Here is a 17,663-nt window from a genome sequence, read left to right as displayed (position 1 = left end):
GCCCTACTCTTACCCTAGTCATTCATTTATTCCTGACATATCTATAGAAAGCTTTAGGGTTATCCTTGATCCTACCTGCCAAAGACTTCGCATGTCCCCTCCTGGCTCTTCTTAGCTCTCTCTTTAGGTCCTTCCTAGCTAACTTGTAACTCTCGAGCGCCCGAACTGAACCTTCATGTCTCATCTTTACATAAGCCTCCTTCTGCCTCTTGACAAGTGTTTCGACTGCTTTCGTAAACCACGGTTCCCTTGCTCGACCACTTCCTCCCTGCCTGACAGGTGCATACTTATCAAGGACACGCAGTAGCTGTTTCTTGAACAAGCTCCACATTTCCATTGTGCCCATCCCCTGCAGTTGCCCTCTCCATCCAATGCATCCTAAGTCTTGCCTCATCGCATCATAATTGCCTTTCCCCCAGATATAACTCTTGCCCTGCGGCATATATCCCTTTCCATCACTAAAGTAAACGTAATCGAATTGTGGTCACTATCACCAAAGTGCTCACCTACCTCCAAATCTAACACCTGTCCTGGATCATTACAGTACCAAATCCAGTATGGCCTCGCCTCTCGTTGGCCTATCACAATTAGTCACAATACAATAGAGGAGGAATTTCTGGAGTGTATACAGGATGGTTTTCTGGACTAATAAGTTGAGGAACCAACAAGGGAACAGACCATTTGGACTGGGTGCATGCAATGAGAAAGGATTAGTTGGCAATCTAGGTGAGAGAGGACCCTTGGAAATGAGTGACCATAATATGATAGAATTCTTTATCAAGGTGGATAGTGAGGTAGTTGATTCTGAGACCAGGGCCCTGAACCTCAATAAAGGTAACCTTGATGGCATGAGCTGGCTATAACTGATTGGGAAACATTACTGAAAGGAAGGGCAATGACAGGCATTCCAGGAACTAATAGGTGAACTCCAAAAGTTGTTTGTTCCCATTTGACACAAGAGTAGAAAGGGAACTGTGGCCAAACCATGGCTTACAAGGGAAATTAGAGATGGGATTAGATTCAAAAGAAGAGGCATACAAATTAGCAAGAAAAGAGCAATAGACCTGAAGATTAGGAACAGGTTAAAATTCAGCAAAGGTGGAGAAAGATTAAGAAGGGGAAAATACAATATGAAAGTAAGCTAGCTGGAAACATGACTGTCTGTAAAAGTTTCTATAGGTATTTAAAGAGAAAAAGGATTGATTAAAAACGAACGTAGGCCCCTTACAGTCAGAAACACGGGATTTTGTAATGGGGATCAAAGAAATGGCTGAGGAACTCAATTCGTACTTTGCTTCTGTCTTCACAAAGGAAGATGTGAATAATGTCCCGGAAGTTCTGAGAAACGCAAGTTTCAGTGAGGAGCTGAAGGAACTTATTAATAAAGAAATGGTTTGGGGGAAATTAATGGGATTGAAGGTGGGTAAATCTCCAGGGCCTGATGATCTTCATCCCAGAGTTCTTGAAAGTGGCCCTAAAAATAGTCGATCTATTGGTGGTAATTTTCCCAAATTCTTTGGACTCTGGAATGGTTCCTACAGATTGGGGGTAGCTAATATAACCCTGCTAGAGAGAAAACTGAGAACTATAGACCAGTGAGCCTAACGTTGGTCGTAGGGAAGTTGCTGGAGTCCATTATCAAGGATTTCATAGCTCAGCATTTGCAAAGCAGTGGTAAAATCAGACAATTTACAACAAGGAAATCATAATTGACGAATCTACTAGAATTTTTTGAAGATGTAACTAGTAGAGTTGACCAGGGAGAACCGATGGATATGGTTTATTTAGACTTTCAGAAGGCTTTCGACAAGGTCTCACAAAGTAAGATTACTATGTAAAGTTAAAGCGCATGGTATTTCGGGTAGTGTCTTGATATGGATTGAAAGTTGGTTAGCAGACAGGAAGGAAAAAGTTGGAATTAATGGGTCTTTTTCCGATTGGCAGGCAGTGAATAGTGGGGTACTGCAGGGATCTGTGTGCTAGGATCCCAACTGTTCACATTATATATTGGTGATTTGGACGAAGGAGCTAAATGTTATCTCCAAATTTGCAGATACAAAGTGCGGTGGGAGGGTGAGCTGTGAAGCTGCAGAGATGGTTCAGAGGCATTTGGACAGGCTGAGGGAGTGGGCACATACATGACAGATGCAGTACAATGTGGATACATGTGAAATTTTCCGCTTCTGTGCCCTCTTGTGGCCTCCTTACATCCTCTTCATAATTTACTTTCCTATCTTTGTATCATCAGTAAATTTAGCAACCGTCCCCTCAATCCCTTCGTCCAAGTCATTCATATAAATTGTAAAACATTGAGGCTCCACCACTGATCCCTGTGGCACACCACTTGTCACACCCTCCCAACCAGGAAAAGACTTCCTGTCAGCCAGCCCATCTTCAATCCAGGCCAATATTTTACCCCCTTTGTAGACACTCAGTCCACTCCTGCGCGCGCGCGCACACACACACACACACACACACACACACATCCTGCTTTACAGAATACCACAGTAGACACCAGAACTATTAGACATATTGTCTTCAAGATCACGTGAGCAGCGAATACAGTATACTAAGATTGCAAGTGCAAGTATTTTGTTGTTTCATTTGGAAGTTGGCCCTTTGTTGTTGCTTTGTTGTTGTTTATAGCTTTTATAAAAATTACACCATTTTATTCACGCAAGGCTGATGTTTCCAGGATCGTTCCTTGAAAATAATTTAAGATGGCTTCCCTCCTAATGAAAAGGTAACAGATAAATAATGTTTTTTTTAGCTGTTAGCTTCTCAGCCTTTTAAGACTTACAAGTTGAGTATCATTGGGCACTTAGTTATTGTTCCATCTGCTTGTTGCCTTGACAACTATAATTAGTCACCACTTAGATCTATCTTCCTCCTCACTTCTCACTTTCCATAATATAATCAAGACTGTTTATGGATGTAGTGATGCTGAAAGACTAAGGGTGGAATTCTCTCATTTTGAGACTGTGGTGTGACGGGCACCTCCGGCGCTGCCTGTCCCGTCAACTAGAGTGGCAGGATCCTGCACCGGATTCTGCAATTGGAACCTTATTAGTTATGCATAGGTGCCTTCCCCTCCAACTTTCCTCGCAGGCTGGCAGCTGGTGGGTTTGAAGGTCCCAGCACTATATCAAAACACCAGTCCAGCACCCCCCTATCACTCACTCTCCAGTCCACATGTCTTCACCAGACCGTGCAAGATCTCAGCAGCCCAGAGAGAAAAGGCACGCAACCTCCATAAGAAGGCAGCACGGGTTTTCAGCGCCAGAGCCTTCGAGAACCCTTATTCGGGGAGTGCGGGCCCACCAGAATGTCCTCTACACCAGGGATGGTTCAAAGAAGCACACCAAACTTGCCCCTCCAACCTGGGAGGCCATTGCCAAGGAGGTCAGCACAGCAGTCACCTGCCTGCAAAACAGCAGATGAATGTCTCTCCCACTCTGCCAGGGTAAGTCCTCTCTCCTCCCATTCTATTAAACTCTCAGCATGGTATTGTGCACTCAAATAGCTACTCTCTTCACAGATCTCTCACATTCAGTCACAGGACAGGCATATCAACACTTACACTGTCAACAAGACTTTCATAGCAGCACCATACCATCTGTGTTTTTGCTCTAACTCCCTCTGTCTCTTTTGAGGAGGGCTCACCACACACAAGGGACATGCATTTCACCCAATCTCTGCTCCACTCCCTCCGATCAAACCTCTCTCCATGCAGGCTAAATTTGTACACAAATGAGAGTGAGCCCAAACACGGGGAGGGATGGCAGATATTCTTTCCCTCACTGAATTTGATGACACTGCTGCAGAGCTCACAGTGAGGACTGGGATCGCTTCTGTAGTGGCACAGAGCTTGGCCTCTCGCAGCAACCTAGTACGGGTCTCAGCTCCATCACTTCGCCCAATCCTGCAATTCCATCACTCAACCGATCCTGCAATTTACACTGAGTGTTATCAACTTCAGCTCATCTACTAAAACTGCCCTTTTGTCTTTTGCAGGTACAAGTACACTGCAACCAGGTAGCCAGCCCAGCAGCTCTCCAAGACCCCAGAACACATCTGAAGATGAGGGAGCTCAGGAAGAGCCATCACAGTGCTCACCCGCACCCTCCACCAGTGCAGAGACACTCACATCAGTGGGGCATAGCTCAGGTGGAGGAGGGGGTGGGGGGGGGGGGGGGGGGGGGGGGGGAGGAGACCCCTGTACACTCCAACCCCTGTACGCTCCAACTCCAGGCGCGGTACTGAACAGAGGTGGTGACACAGGAGGGCCATGGGTCCAGCAGCACGGTGCTGTCCATGAAAATCAGCTCGGCATAGCGATGGAGGGCAGAAACCGATCTGCCCCAGCAGTGTGGTGTTCAGGGTATCTGGAGCAGTGCAGCACAATGGCAGGTCACTTTTGTTGCACTTGCATCAAGGTCTCTGGCAAACCAAGGGCCACTTTGTGCGCACCGCTCTATCGGGTTTGATGCTGATGCGATTTCCCGCTGGGGTAACACAAGATTTGGACGATCTGGCAGGATGTTTACAGTCAGCTGTTTTAATGAGCATTCATGGGATGCCAATGCCGTTCACGCCTCCTGCCAGTGGGATGACCAGCCCTCATTAACCTGCCATTGGGGGAAGATTTGCAACGTGATTTTACGCCGGTGGAATTAAAAACTTTTTGGCTGCTCCATCCATCCATCACCAAACCCGCCACGGGTGGGTTGGGAGAATCCTGCCCTCAATCTGGTTTTTAAAAATAACATAGATCAACTAAAATATTTGCTCTAAATCAAACAATGTTTCATTATTGTAATTGAATCAAGTTTTCTCTAATCTAAACCATTCACACAGTGGCCCATTTAGTATGAATTCCATCATTAATGTTTGTTAATTGCATCAAGCTGTGTCTGTTGACGTGTTTTTGCATATATGCAATTTTACTATAGATTTCTGTGGTAACGTCCTTTGCAGCAAAGAGTGGTGTATAAATTAGAGGGGAAATTTTTGTAGATTAACCTGATGCTTTTTTTCTTCTAACTACCTTGTCCCACATGATGCCGATGTGATTGAAAAATCTCACATGGCAAAATGTCATCAACGCATCAATTCAGTAACATGGTGCATTGTAACTAAAATGGATGGATGAATGTTTGGCAGTCTGGCTTTTTCTTGCCACTACTAAGAACAACGGTACTAAAGCATGGTTAATCATAGATCCCACAATTCTAATTCTGCACCAACCTGATCAATACCAATGTTAAAGAATGGTAGACAGAATTGTGAGTGTACCAATTAGAAAAAGATTGACAAAAGTAGGTGTTGGCTCAGGATTACGTATTTGCACTTAGCTCTTTTTCAAAGTTGGTCGTGCTAGTTTTATAAGCTTATTGACCATGAGATAAGGTTTTAAATTTGACGGTTTTAACCAATTTTGCTTTCAATGCAAGACATGCAGCTCTTCCCAGAGTCTTTTCTCCAGCTTGTTTCCACCGGAATCCTCTTTCGAATTGATTTTTATTTTCCTGTCAACTCCAATTTTATTTTGGCCAATCTATTATTTGCTCTTTGATTTATTTGGAGTTTGTCTAAGCTTTTTAGTTCTACAAGCTGTCTTTGTTGTTACAGATCGTTTCAGTGTGAACCTATTACTTGTCCATCTGCACTCGTGAGGCACTCTCTGGTTCTGAACTCTTGTTACTAGTTCTGTCTGTCATTTTTCTTTCCATTTGATGTCCATTGAAGTTTTGGTTCGGCTTTGTGTCAAACCAAAAATAAAATCCACATAGAATTAAAATTCACTAATTCGTGCTGTTTAATCTTTCACATAGTGGAAAAATGTTTTTGAATCTAATCACGGAATTACTTGGTAGCCTGTAAATATACATTTTCTACATTAACAACAAGAGGACTAAATGTAACTATTTGAAGAAGGATGGAAAGACATTAATCATTGAATTATCAGAGCATTTACAGTGTGGAAGGAGGTCATTCGGCCCATCTAGTCTGCATCTGCTCTTGGATAGCGCACCCTACTTGAGCCCACACCTCCAGCCTATCCCCGTAACCGCAGCTAACATTTTTGGACACTAAGGGCAATTGATCACGGCCAATCCACCTAACCTGCACATCTTTGGACTGTGGGAGGAAACCGGAGCACCCGGAGAAAACCGGCGCAGACACGGGGGACAGACAGTGACCCAAGGCAGGAATCGAACCTGGGACCTGGAACTATGAAGCAACAGTGCTAACCACTGTGCTAGTGAATGGCGGAGCAGGCTCAAAGGGCCCTGTTACTCCTCCTAAATATTCTTATGTCTTATGAACGTTAAGAGTCGTGACAATCGGAGACTTCAGTTATCTTGGGCAGTAAGAGTGTAAAGTACAGAAAGGAGGCGGAAGAATTTCTGAAGTGTATTCGGCAGAACTTTCATCAGGCCCAAAAAGGAAGGAGGCATTGCTGGATCTTGTCCTGGGAATGAGGTGGGTCAAATGAATCAAATGTCAGTGGGGGAGCATTTAATCAACAGTGACCATTGCATCATAAGGTTTAGATTAGCTGTGGAAAAGAACAAAGCGCAATCTAGAGTAAAAATACTTAATGGGGGGAGGGTCAATTTCAGTAGGCTGAGAACCGATCTGCCCGGGGTAGATTGGAATCAACATTTGGCAGTTCAGCTACAGTCTAGGTAGATTCCCATAAGGTGGGGGAAACAAAGTGCAAGTTCCCTGGATGATGGCGTTGGAGTGTAAAGGGAAGCAGTAAACTGGGGCATATGACATGCATCAGGTTTTTAATATGAGAGAGAACCAGGTGGAATAGGGGCTTTTCACAGTAACTTCATTTGAAGTCTACCTGTGACAATAAGTGATTTTCATTTTCATTTCATTTCAATATTGAAAATTCCAAGAGAAGGTGAAATGGGAAGTATGAGGGACAAAGAGATATAAGAATCTGGATCTGACATAAAAGGAGAATCCAAAAGTTTCCCCTAGATTATATAAATAGTGCTAAGACTTGGGAATGGACTGAAGGACCAAAAAGGATATGTGCACTTGCCAGAGGTACTAAATGCACTTTGCATTCTTTATTCCTGACGAAGAGGTTGCTACCAAAGTCATAGTAAACGAGGAGATAGTTTAGACACTAGATGGACTAAAATATGATAAAAGCGGAGGTATTAGACAGGCTGACCGTACTTAAAGTTGATTAGTCGCCAGGGCTGGATGGGGTGCATCTGAGGATGCTGTGGGGAAATAAAGATGCAAATTGCAGAAGTACATGTTACAATCTTCGTTAGAGATGTGGTTAGTACCAGAAGAATGGAGAATTTAAATGTTAAACCCTTGTTCACAAAGCAGTAACTATAGGTCAGTCGGCAGTTGTAGGAAAGATTGAATGATAATCCAGCACAAAATTAGCAGTCACTTGGACAAGTGTGGGTGGAATATAGGGTAAACATTTTGGTGGATAAGCATTTGATGGCTTTTATGTGGGGCAGCATGGTACCTCACCACACATATTTACAGAAAGAATGTTTTCTCTTGTGGGGAACGCATTATTAGAGGCCATCAATTCAATGTAAGATAGTCACCAAAAATCCAGTAGGGAATTCAGGAGAAACATATTCACCCAAAAGGTTGGTAATAATATGGAACACGCTACGACTGGAAATCGGTTGAAGCATTTAAGGGGAGGGTGGGTCATTGAATATATTCAAAGCTGAGTTAAACAGAGATTTTTGATCGACAAGGATATCGAGGGTTATGGGGGACATGCAGAAAAATGGAGTTGAAGCCATAATTAGATCAGCCACAATCTTATTGAATGGCGGAGAAAGATCGAGCGGCTGAATGGCCGACTCCTATTTCTTGTGCTCTGATAGGAACTAGACAAGCATTTGGGGGAGAAGGGAATGATGGGCAGAGGCTCGAATGAAGCATAAAGGCTGGCAGGAGTGGTTGGGCCTATGGCTTGTTTCTGTGCCACGTTACGTTGTGTGACATTATAAAGACCTACTGCACCGCCACCTACAGACATAGCAGATAAATGTTTACTTGGAAATGAGAAACCCAAAGGAATGTTTAACAAAGGTTTCGATCTATTTTGAGGAATGATTAACAAAGGTGTTTTCATCTATTTTGAAATGAAAAATGGCTGAGTGGATGATATTTAATGCATAAAAGATGGTGAGATAAACCTCTTTTATCCTGTCTAAGACATGAAACAGCGGACATGGTTTTCACTGCTCAGCAACTCCCAAGAGAAATGCCAGGAGCAACATCAACCATTCTACATGACCTTCGTCGATCTGCCCAAGGCCTTCATCGATCTGCCCAAGGCCTTCGTCGATCTGCCCAAAGCTTTTGACTCGGTCAATCGTGAAGTGCTATGAAAGACCCTGTCAAAGGCTGGCTGTTGAGAGAAATTCATCATCATCCTCTGATTCCTCCACGACAAGATGTCAGTGACAGTCCTCACCGACAGAAATAAGACCAAAACCTTTGATGTCAAGACTGGAGTTGAACAAGGATGTGTCATCGCCCCCACCCTTTTCTCCGTCTTCATCACCACCATCCTTCATCTTGTCAAAAACAGGCTTCCCAGTGGAATGGACATAGTCTGCAGGATGGATGGAAAACGTTTGAACCACAACAGGTTGAAATCCAAGAAGAAACTTACGCCGACCTTGCTCGTGGAACAGTATGCGGATGACATTGCGAACTCCACTCTCCGAAGAGAATCTCCAGGCCTTGCTTGACATCTTCGCCGAATCATACCAAAGAATCGATTTCAACCTCCACCTCCAAGAGACTCGAGCCCTTTACCAATCTGCCCCAGAGGAAGATCTGTGCAGAAACCCTTCCAAACGTGGAACATTTCCCATACCTGGGGAGCCATCTCTCCTCTAAGGCTGACATCGATGCAAAGATCCAACATCTTAACCAATCCATGAGCGCCTCCTTTGGATGCCTAAGGATGAGAGTCTTTTGACTATGTGACATCTATGCTGACACCAAGATCCTCGTGTCTAAGGCGATCATTCTCCCAATTCTTGAAAACGGCTCAGAAAGTTGGACCACGTACAGACGACACTTCAAGGCCCTGGAAAGGTACCATTAACGCTGTTGGAGATGGATTCTCCACATCAGCTGGAAGGACAGATTATACTAACATCCTTGAAGGAGCCAAGAGCACCAGCATACAGGCCATGGTCACTTGAAACTAACTCTGCTGGGCCAGCCATGTGCTTAGGATGACAGAGTCCCGATTTCCAAAGAGAATTTTTGCTCAGCTCAAGGAAGGCTTCTATAGAAGAGAAGGACAAAGGAAATGCTTCAAATACACCCTGAAGGTTTACCTCGAGAAATGCAACATCGATGTTGATGCCTGGGAGACCTTTCCTCGGAAGAGGCCTACTTGAAGGTACCTCCTGATTGAAGGGACATAATTCTTCAAGGACCACTGACGGCAAGAGGTGGCCTGAAAAAGAAGCCTGAGCAAAGAATATCAGTAATTGGAAATGGAAGTGCCAACCCCACCTCCTGGAAATACCTACTGAGTGTGCGATTGAAGATGTAGCTTTTGGATCAGGCTCATCAGCCATGCAAGAACCCATGACCAGTAACATGGGAGTTTCTTAGGTGGACAGTCGTGCTCGTTAGTGAGTGATTGATCTTAGGTGGACAATCACACTTGATAGCGAGTGATTGCCAAAGAGAAGAGAGGTATTCAAAATCATGAGGAGTCTGGACGGAGTAGCTGGAGAGAAACAGTTCCCATTGGTGGAAGGGTCGAGAATCAGAAGGCACAGATTTAATGTAATTGGCAACCGAATGATGAGGAGAAAAACATTTTCATGCAGCGAGTGGTTAGGATCTGGAATGCACTGAGGTGGAGGTTGGGTCAAGGGAATTGGAACGTTACCTGAAAAGGAAAGAACTGCAAGGCTACAGGAAAAAGGCAGCGGAGTGGTGAATTACGCCTTCAGGGGTCAGCCCTGAACATGCCTGGCATAATGGCCTCTTCCTGTGCTGTAACCATTCTATGATTCTAAGAATCCAAATCTCAAATTCGCTGAGTGTCTCCGATCCAAGGACGTGGAGCTTCTGAGAGTTTCTGGAGCCATAGCCTCTGCTCCCTCTTCCTTATCAGGACTGTTAAACCCAGTGCTCTGTTTCCAATGCCCCCAGAATCACAGAATGAAAAAATGAAAATGAAAAATGCCATGTGTGGTAGGCCACTCTAGAAGGCATTTATGAGTCAGCCACATTGCTGTGAATCTGAAGGCACATGTAGGACAGATCAGGTTAGGATGGCAGATTTCTTTCCCTAAAGTACATTTTTCACAGCCCCCTGGGCTAGTGCACGGTCAATTCCAGCCCCACTTGACCCGGAGCCACAACGCTAGTCCTTGTTTTGCATCAGAAACCAGCTGTCTAGCCCACTGAGCTAAATCAGTCCCCACAGACAAGCAAATGACACAGCGGGAAAAGGGTGTTTGAGAGGGAATAAAGGATCTTTGATGCACTAGGATAGCTTCCAGTTAATGTCTTTCTGGATTCAAGCTTTCATTTTGATGGTACTTCTTTCTATGCTTTCTCTGGCAAGGTTATCTGCTTTCTCTGTGAAATCAAAATCAAGGACGTACTGGCGCTGGAGGGTGTGCAGAGGAGACTCACTAGGTTAATCCCAGAGCTGAAGGGGTTGGATTATGAGGAGAGGTTGAGTAGACTGGGACTGTATTTGTTGGAATTTAGAAGGATGCGGGGGGGGATCTTATAGAAACATATAAAATTATAGAATCAAAGATTCACTCAGCGTCAACGAGTCTGTTTTCTCCTCTTCAAAACCTGGGAACACAATGTCCTGACAAGCGGGCTGCTTCCGCTCGCGTCCTCTGCTTCAAGGCACATTCAGAATATGGGCCCATGGACCAAAAATAATAAATGAAAAGAAAATGGGAACCAAGGAAATACACAGGAACGACTCATACACATTGGTGAACAAGATGGATTTTTATGATGATCGTCAATGGTTTTGTGGTCATCGTTTGACTTTTTATTGGGGAATTTTATTGAATTCAAATTCTTCCATGGTGGGATTCAAACCTTGTCCTCCAGAGCAGTACTCTGGGTTACTAGTCCAGTGATAATATCACTACACCACTGCCTCCCATATGTATATCATATTTTATATAATTTAAAATCAAAAAACAGTTTCAATTTTCTTAAGTTTAGATGAACAAAAGTCTAAAAAGCTAAAACTACAGATACTCCTTTTTGGGGACAGATTGTCAATGATTTAGCAGTCATAACTGAGATCATATAGCTCTTTATTGTTTAAATTGTGTTGTACAGTTTCAAAATACAACATGTACTTTTCTGAAGATAACATTAATGCAGATGTTCTGTTGTTGGATATCAGTGAGATATGTCTAGTCTTGCAATGCACATGCCAAAGGTGCTGAAAAAAGTATTGATCAGAGTAAATGACCTCTGAAAATGATATTACCCATTTAAAAAATGGACCGTTGGATCAGATGGCCTAACTGCAAATTTAGAGCATTGTCCTTTCACATCTGACATATTGATACTTATTTTCAGACCTGGAATCCTCTTCTGATGGATGTTTGGATATTATTGGGATATTTATGTGCATGTATCTTGAAACTGCCCAGCCAATTCGTGCAATTTGAATAGAACTCAGCAAGCATTCTCAGCCACACCAGAAGGTTACTGCTAGGAATGATGACATGAATTCTGCTGTGGAACAATTGCTCGAGTCACTTGGCAGAGCGCTAACCTGTCCGGAGGTACATTCCCATAGGTCATTTGCAGTTTAAAAATCAAGCATCAACATGTGGTACCAGCCACAACCATGATAACCTCCTCAGCCTGGCCACTCCAAAGAGGCCTGAAGCATCAGTAGCACAAATTTAACTTGCTTATTCGTAGAATCTACAGTGCAGATGGAGGCCATTTGCCCCATCGTCTGCACCTGCCCTTGGAAAGAGCACCCTACTTAAGCCCACACCTCTACCCTATCCCCGCAACGCAGTAACCCCACCTAACGTTTTGGACACTAATATTCTGCTTGCGACTACGTCACTCACCTAGAAGAATATCCCATAACCCATAACGGAAATACGCAAACACCACCCAAAATAAAGTTAAACCAAACCGAATTCCCAAAGGTCGGGTATGCTGGAAAAATCCATCTTGTGTATACTCTAGCCAGTACAACTTTGTTGAACCAGCTGCAACATCTGGTAGTTTCCCATAAATATTGCTGCTACACACTATTCTGTACGTAACAGAAACCCTGTTCAAACATGTTTATCTGGAATCCGAATGGTAATTGATTACAACTATTACTTATTGTTATGTGGCCGCAATGTCCACATATCTTTTTAGCTGTCAGATGACCAGAGGCTGCTTTCCCCTTACAGGGGGAGAGCTGACTGGTGGTGATTTAACCTGAGGATCACCACACCTCAGGTGAGGGGCAAGGTTGAGAAGGCGGAGTAATCTCCGTTGGTACGGGGATTGAACCCGTGCTACTGGCCTTGCTCTGCATCACAAACCAGCCGTTCAGCCAACTGAGCTAAACTGGGCCCCGAGACGCCTAATCAGAAATTGTATGTCATTAGTCAACATTTGCAAGTGAACCACACCAGTTGCTATTCCTGACATGTTTGGATCATGTCGGAATGCAACATGCGATAGCTATATTTCTTCAAGTTGGATGATTTATTCTCGTGAAGCTATTTTTTGAAAACAATAGTGTACTATCTGGGAAATCTGGAACAGCATCAACATTGAAGGGAAGAACATTTGGAAGCCGAACAAGTAAATATGCTGCTTTAAAAATGAAGGACACTACCAAGTTTAAGAGTTGGAGAGAAGAGTAGTTTAATCATAATGTTGTCTGAGGCTATAAAATTATTAGTATTTTGCAATGACTTGCCTTTGGCCCTGGGTCCACTTTCCGGTTGCTTTGGCCAGTTGGGGAAAGCCACCATAGCTTTCCTGCCAAGACTGGGCTTAAGTTTGTGATTGGGCCCAGCATCCATCATCCAAATCCAATCTGCATATTTAAAGAGGGTCTTTGCCCACTTAGTATGTGAATTTTGTACCTGCAATTTAACATTGCAATCGGCTGGACTGGAGGTGGGAGGCGAGCATGCAAATCTCCTGCTTCATTTAACCCGATCCCTGATCATTTTATCCCCCAGTCATTGGGAGTTAAAATTCTGCCCCCCACCACTCTGCTCTCCCTGGGTGCTTCAAATGGAAAGTGTTCTATTCCCTGACACTTAACAACCCACACTCTAATGAGCACAAAAGTGGAATTGAATTTGGATTCTATATTTAAATGTGTGGGGGCAGAAGAACCACTAAATCGTTTGTCAAATGTCCGTTTGTTTTGATTTGCTAATTATAGGTGTGGGAAAATGCCTGGGGTTCAAATAAATCCATTATTGCCAGCTTTGTAACTTGTTGAAAAATGATGGTGTTACTGTGTTACTAAGGACAAGAAGTTCCTGCTGTCCATACTTTCTGTAACAGACAGCAAATCTTACATTGTGACAATTGATGGACATTATTAGTCATTCAAACATTTTTTAAAAACTCTTAAATGAGATGGCTCTTTCTTTGCGGAAGGCTAATTTATAATTTCCCGTTCTCTACGAAAGCATCACTTGATCAATAAATGCTTTTTCTTCTGTGAACATTGAGGTACTGTTTTAATGGAAGATAATTGGGCAGGTAGTCATGGAGTTAGATTATATTTTCAGCTCTGAAGTTGCACTGTGGCATTGCTTTATTTTTGTTAGCATCAATGTGGAATTTTGCAGAATGCAGGGATTAGATTCAGTCTCATTCCACTGCTGTATTTCCCCCTTGCTGCCTGGGGTTTCCCCTCAAAGGTTGGATTGCATAACAATGTTAATGGCGTCTGAAGGAAAAGCAGGATCAAGGAATAAAAACAAATAATGCTGGAAATACTTAGCATTTCGGGCAGCACCTGTGGAGAGGGAAACCAAGTTTAATGTTTCAGATCGATGACCTTTCATCAAAATTAGAATAAAGGAAAAGAAGTTGTTAACAACATTTACATTAGGAAAAGTGACTCAAGGTGCCCAGCAATTCGACAATAATCAATACTGAGCCAAATAATATAATAATCTTTATTATTGGCACAAGTAGGCTTACATTAACACTGCAATGAAGTTACTGTAAAAAAAACCCTAGTCACCACACTCCGGCACCTGTTCGGATACACAGAGGGAGAATTCAGAATGTCCAAATTACCTAACAGCACGTCTTTTGGGACTTGTGGGAGGAAACCAGAGCACCCGGAGGAAACCCACACAGACACTGGGAGAACATTCAGACTCCGCACAGAGTGACCCGAATGGGAATCGAACCCGGGTCCCAGGCCCTGTGAAGCGATAGTGCTAACCACTGTGCTACCGTGCCGCCCATTTTGGAAAGGTGATCAAAAGCTGGGTGGACTTTGTATTTTTGCCCTGAAAATAATTTATAATTCAATCTGGACTAAATATTAAAGATATTAATGGCAGTTTTTTTTGACAATACTAATGAAGGTACTTTCCACTCCAGGTCTGCTGCAGACGTACATTAAATGCCTGTAGGCCTTCCCTGACCAGCTGGACTTCCAGAATTCTAGTGTGGAGCATTACCGGTAAGACTCCTTAATCAATTGAATAAGCAAATTGGGACTTTGACTAAGGTTATACTATTCCCAGTAATTAGGTGGGATCAGTCTTTCACATCATGAAATTCTGTAGGTTCTTTGAAGGAAAGCAGCCAGAGGTAGGGTGGTGAGCAGATTGTGTGTAAGGTGTCTCCAGTTTAAAATTCTATAATCTAGAGATGTGTTACCTACTGATAATTAATGGAATTTGATTGTGAACTTTCGAATCCTGCTTCAGACGTTCAACCTTTCCCTATTACATTGGCCCGACCTTGATGTTCCAGTTCTGGGCATTGTGCCGGAGTTTAATTGTTGCCTTAAGGGAAAACCAACTACATTTTGAGATCCTCAATTAAACCAATATGCTTTCCCGAACAGCAAAACGATTTAGAGTCCGAGCCCAAGTTCTTCAACGAAATGCAGGTAACCATTGAACCGAACTTATACATTGTCTGTAATTCACTGATGCTGGAAATCTGAAACACAACACACACAACTGCTGGAAGCATTCAGCAGGTCAAGCCACATCTGTGCTGAAAGCAAACAAGTTAATGTTTCAAGCAGTAGAACTTCTCATCTGAACAAGAAAATGTTAGATAGGAGGGCGGCAAAGGGAGCGAAGACATCGACTGACCTAGATGGGAAAGCAGGAGTCAATAATTAGGCGAAATGTTCTGCGTTTGAGACGATAGGAGGAGCGGTGAGAGCAAGCAAAGAAATAAAATACATACGAGACAAAATAAGTGTGTGGACAGCAAAGGATGCAGGATAGACGGGTAGAAAGGGAAATCGTAGAATTTACAGTGCAGAAGGAGGCCATTCGGCCCATCGAGTCTGCACCGGCTCTTTGAAAGAGCACCCCACCCAAGCCCACACCCCCACCCTATCCCCATAACCCCCACCCAACACTAAGGGCAATTTTGGACACTAAGGGCAATTTAGCATGGCCAATCCACCTAACCGGCACATCTTTGGACTGTGGGAGGAAACCGGAGCACCCGGAGGAAACCCACGCACACACGGGGAGGATGTGCAGACTCCGCACAGACAGTGTCCCAAGCCGGAATTGAACCTGGGACCCTGGAGCTGTGAAGCAATTGTGCTAACTATCATGCTACCGTGCTGCCCGTGAAATGTGGGCAAACTAGCAGAGTGGAGCAGGGGAAAACTACGTGGCTCTGGGATCTGGTAGAAGGGAAAAGCACATCGGCATCAAATGTGGAGAGCACTGCTCCTGTACAGTGCTCCAAAAGAACATCGCCACCCCAAGCAGTCATGGTGTGAGAAATAGATAACTAGCAGGTTGTCAAATCATTGACTGCAGCCATTTGATCATACAAGGATATTTATAAACTTAACATTGCTACTTTTTCTATTAGCTTTACCTGTGTCAGCTATATTTATTAATTTGGTTTGTTATTCTAGCTGACTTGGATACAAGTGTGTTTAACAATATATTTTTGTGTACATATGGATTAGGAGCAGGAGTAGGCCACTCGGCCCCTTGAGCCTGCTCCACTATTGAAAGAATAAGATCATGGCTGATTTGGTTATGGCTTCAACTCCAACCTCCACCTACCCCTGAGAGCCTTTGAGACATCAGCAATCTCAATCTCTTTTGCCGGACAGCTCCAGGATGGTACTCAGCAATGTTTTCCTAGCATGGTAGCAATTGTCCTATAATTTGTGCACTGTTTCATGTCACCCTTCTTTGGAAGAGGGATGAAAGGTTGAATCAGACCAGTCTTCACAGTGCCGTACATATTCTATACATTCTGTCCACTACTGATTCACCTCCCAGCATTCCATTAGCTTTTTAGATTACCTGCTCAAGACATTTTAAGATGTGTGTACCTGGACCACCTCAAGGGGCAATTTATCATGGCCAATCCGCCTAACCTGCACATCTTTGGACTGTGGGAGGAAGCCCATGCAGACACTGGGAGGAAGTGCAAACTCCACAGTCAGTCACTCGAGGCCGGAATCGAACCCGGGTTCCTAGCACTCTGAGGCAGAGAAGGTTGAGAGGAGTATTCAAAATCATGAGGGCTCTGGACCGAGTAGATGGGGAGAAGCTACTCCCATTGTAGAAGGATCAGAAACTAGAGGGCACAGACACGAGGATAAACATTTTCACATAGCGAGTGGTTAGTATCTGGAATGCACTGCCTGAGAGTGTGGTGGAGGCAGATTCAACTGAGGCATTCCAGAGGCAATTGGATTATTATCTAAAAAAGGAAGATTGTGTTGGGGTTTGGGGGAGTGGCCCCAGATGAATTGCTGCTTGAGAGCCAGCACAGACCTGATGGGCCAAATGGCTTTAACCATTCTATGATTCTTTAGCTGTGTACAAATGACTGATCCCAGCCTATTCAAGTGCATTAGGCATTCGATTTGTATATTGAACATGCTACAGTAAGAGCGAGAAAGCAAGAGTGGGAAAGAAAAACAAGCACAAATGTTGAGCTGATTTTCAGGAGAGCTGTGGGTGAGACATAAAAGCTGGGCTTGTCTGGGGATTTAACGTTATCCAGTTTGAATTTATCCAATATTTTTGTTACATTCAGTGATTTATTTTATTCTGCAAGTTATTCCAGCAGGAATGCACAGTGCTCCACATGTACAGAACCACAGAGGTGGATTGGCCATGCTAAATTGCCCCTTGGTGTCCAAAGATGTGCAGGTTAGGTGGGGTTACAGGGATGGAGTGGGGGCGTGGGGCCTAGGTAGGCTGCTCTTTTGGAGGGTTGGTGCAGACTCAATGGGCCGAATGGCCTCCTTCTACACTGTAGGGATTCCATGGATTTTAAGGAGGCTCTTCAATTTGTTGTGCTGGTGCTGGCTCTCTCTGCAAGTGCAATTCTCCTCATCTCATTCCCCTGTCCTTTCCCCATATTCAGGTTAAAAAAAAAAATTCTTCAGGTAAGTATTCAAT

The 17,663-nt window shown here is 43.8% G+C and overlaps 1 protein-coding gene across 9 annotated transcripts in view; it reads left to right on the top strand.

Annotated features, from left to right (window-relative positions):
- mrtfba (myocardin related transcription factor Ba) overlaps positions 1-17,663 on the top strand; it is a 324,052-nt gene that overhangs the window by 44,128 nt on the left and 262,261 nt on the right. For 7 of the 9 annotated variants that reach the window (XM_072481794.1, XM_072481799.1, XM_072481798.1 and 4 more), the window contains exon 2: positions 14,635-14,716. The exons of 1 other annotated variant lie outside the window; for it this stretch is intronic. The gene's annotated coding sequence lies outside the window, so the exon portion shown is untranslated. Of the gene's footprint in view, positions 1-2,703; positions 2,744-14,634; positions 14,717-17,663 lie in introns of those variants that run through there. One more of the 9 variants, XM_072481791.1, reaches the window with a different exon arrangement.

This window comes from Scyliorhinus torazame, chromosome 17, assembly GCF_047496885.1.
Source record: "Scyliorhinus torazame isolate Kashiwa2021f chromosome 17, sScyTor2.1, whole genome shotgun sequence".
NCBI classification, from domain to species: domain Eukaryota; kingdom Metazoa; phylum Chordata; class Chondrichthyes; order Carcharhiniformes; family Scyliorhinidae; genus Scyliorhinus; species Scyliorhinus torazame.
This window is presented reverse-complemented; position numbering and strand designations above follow the sequence as displayed.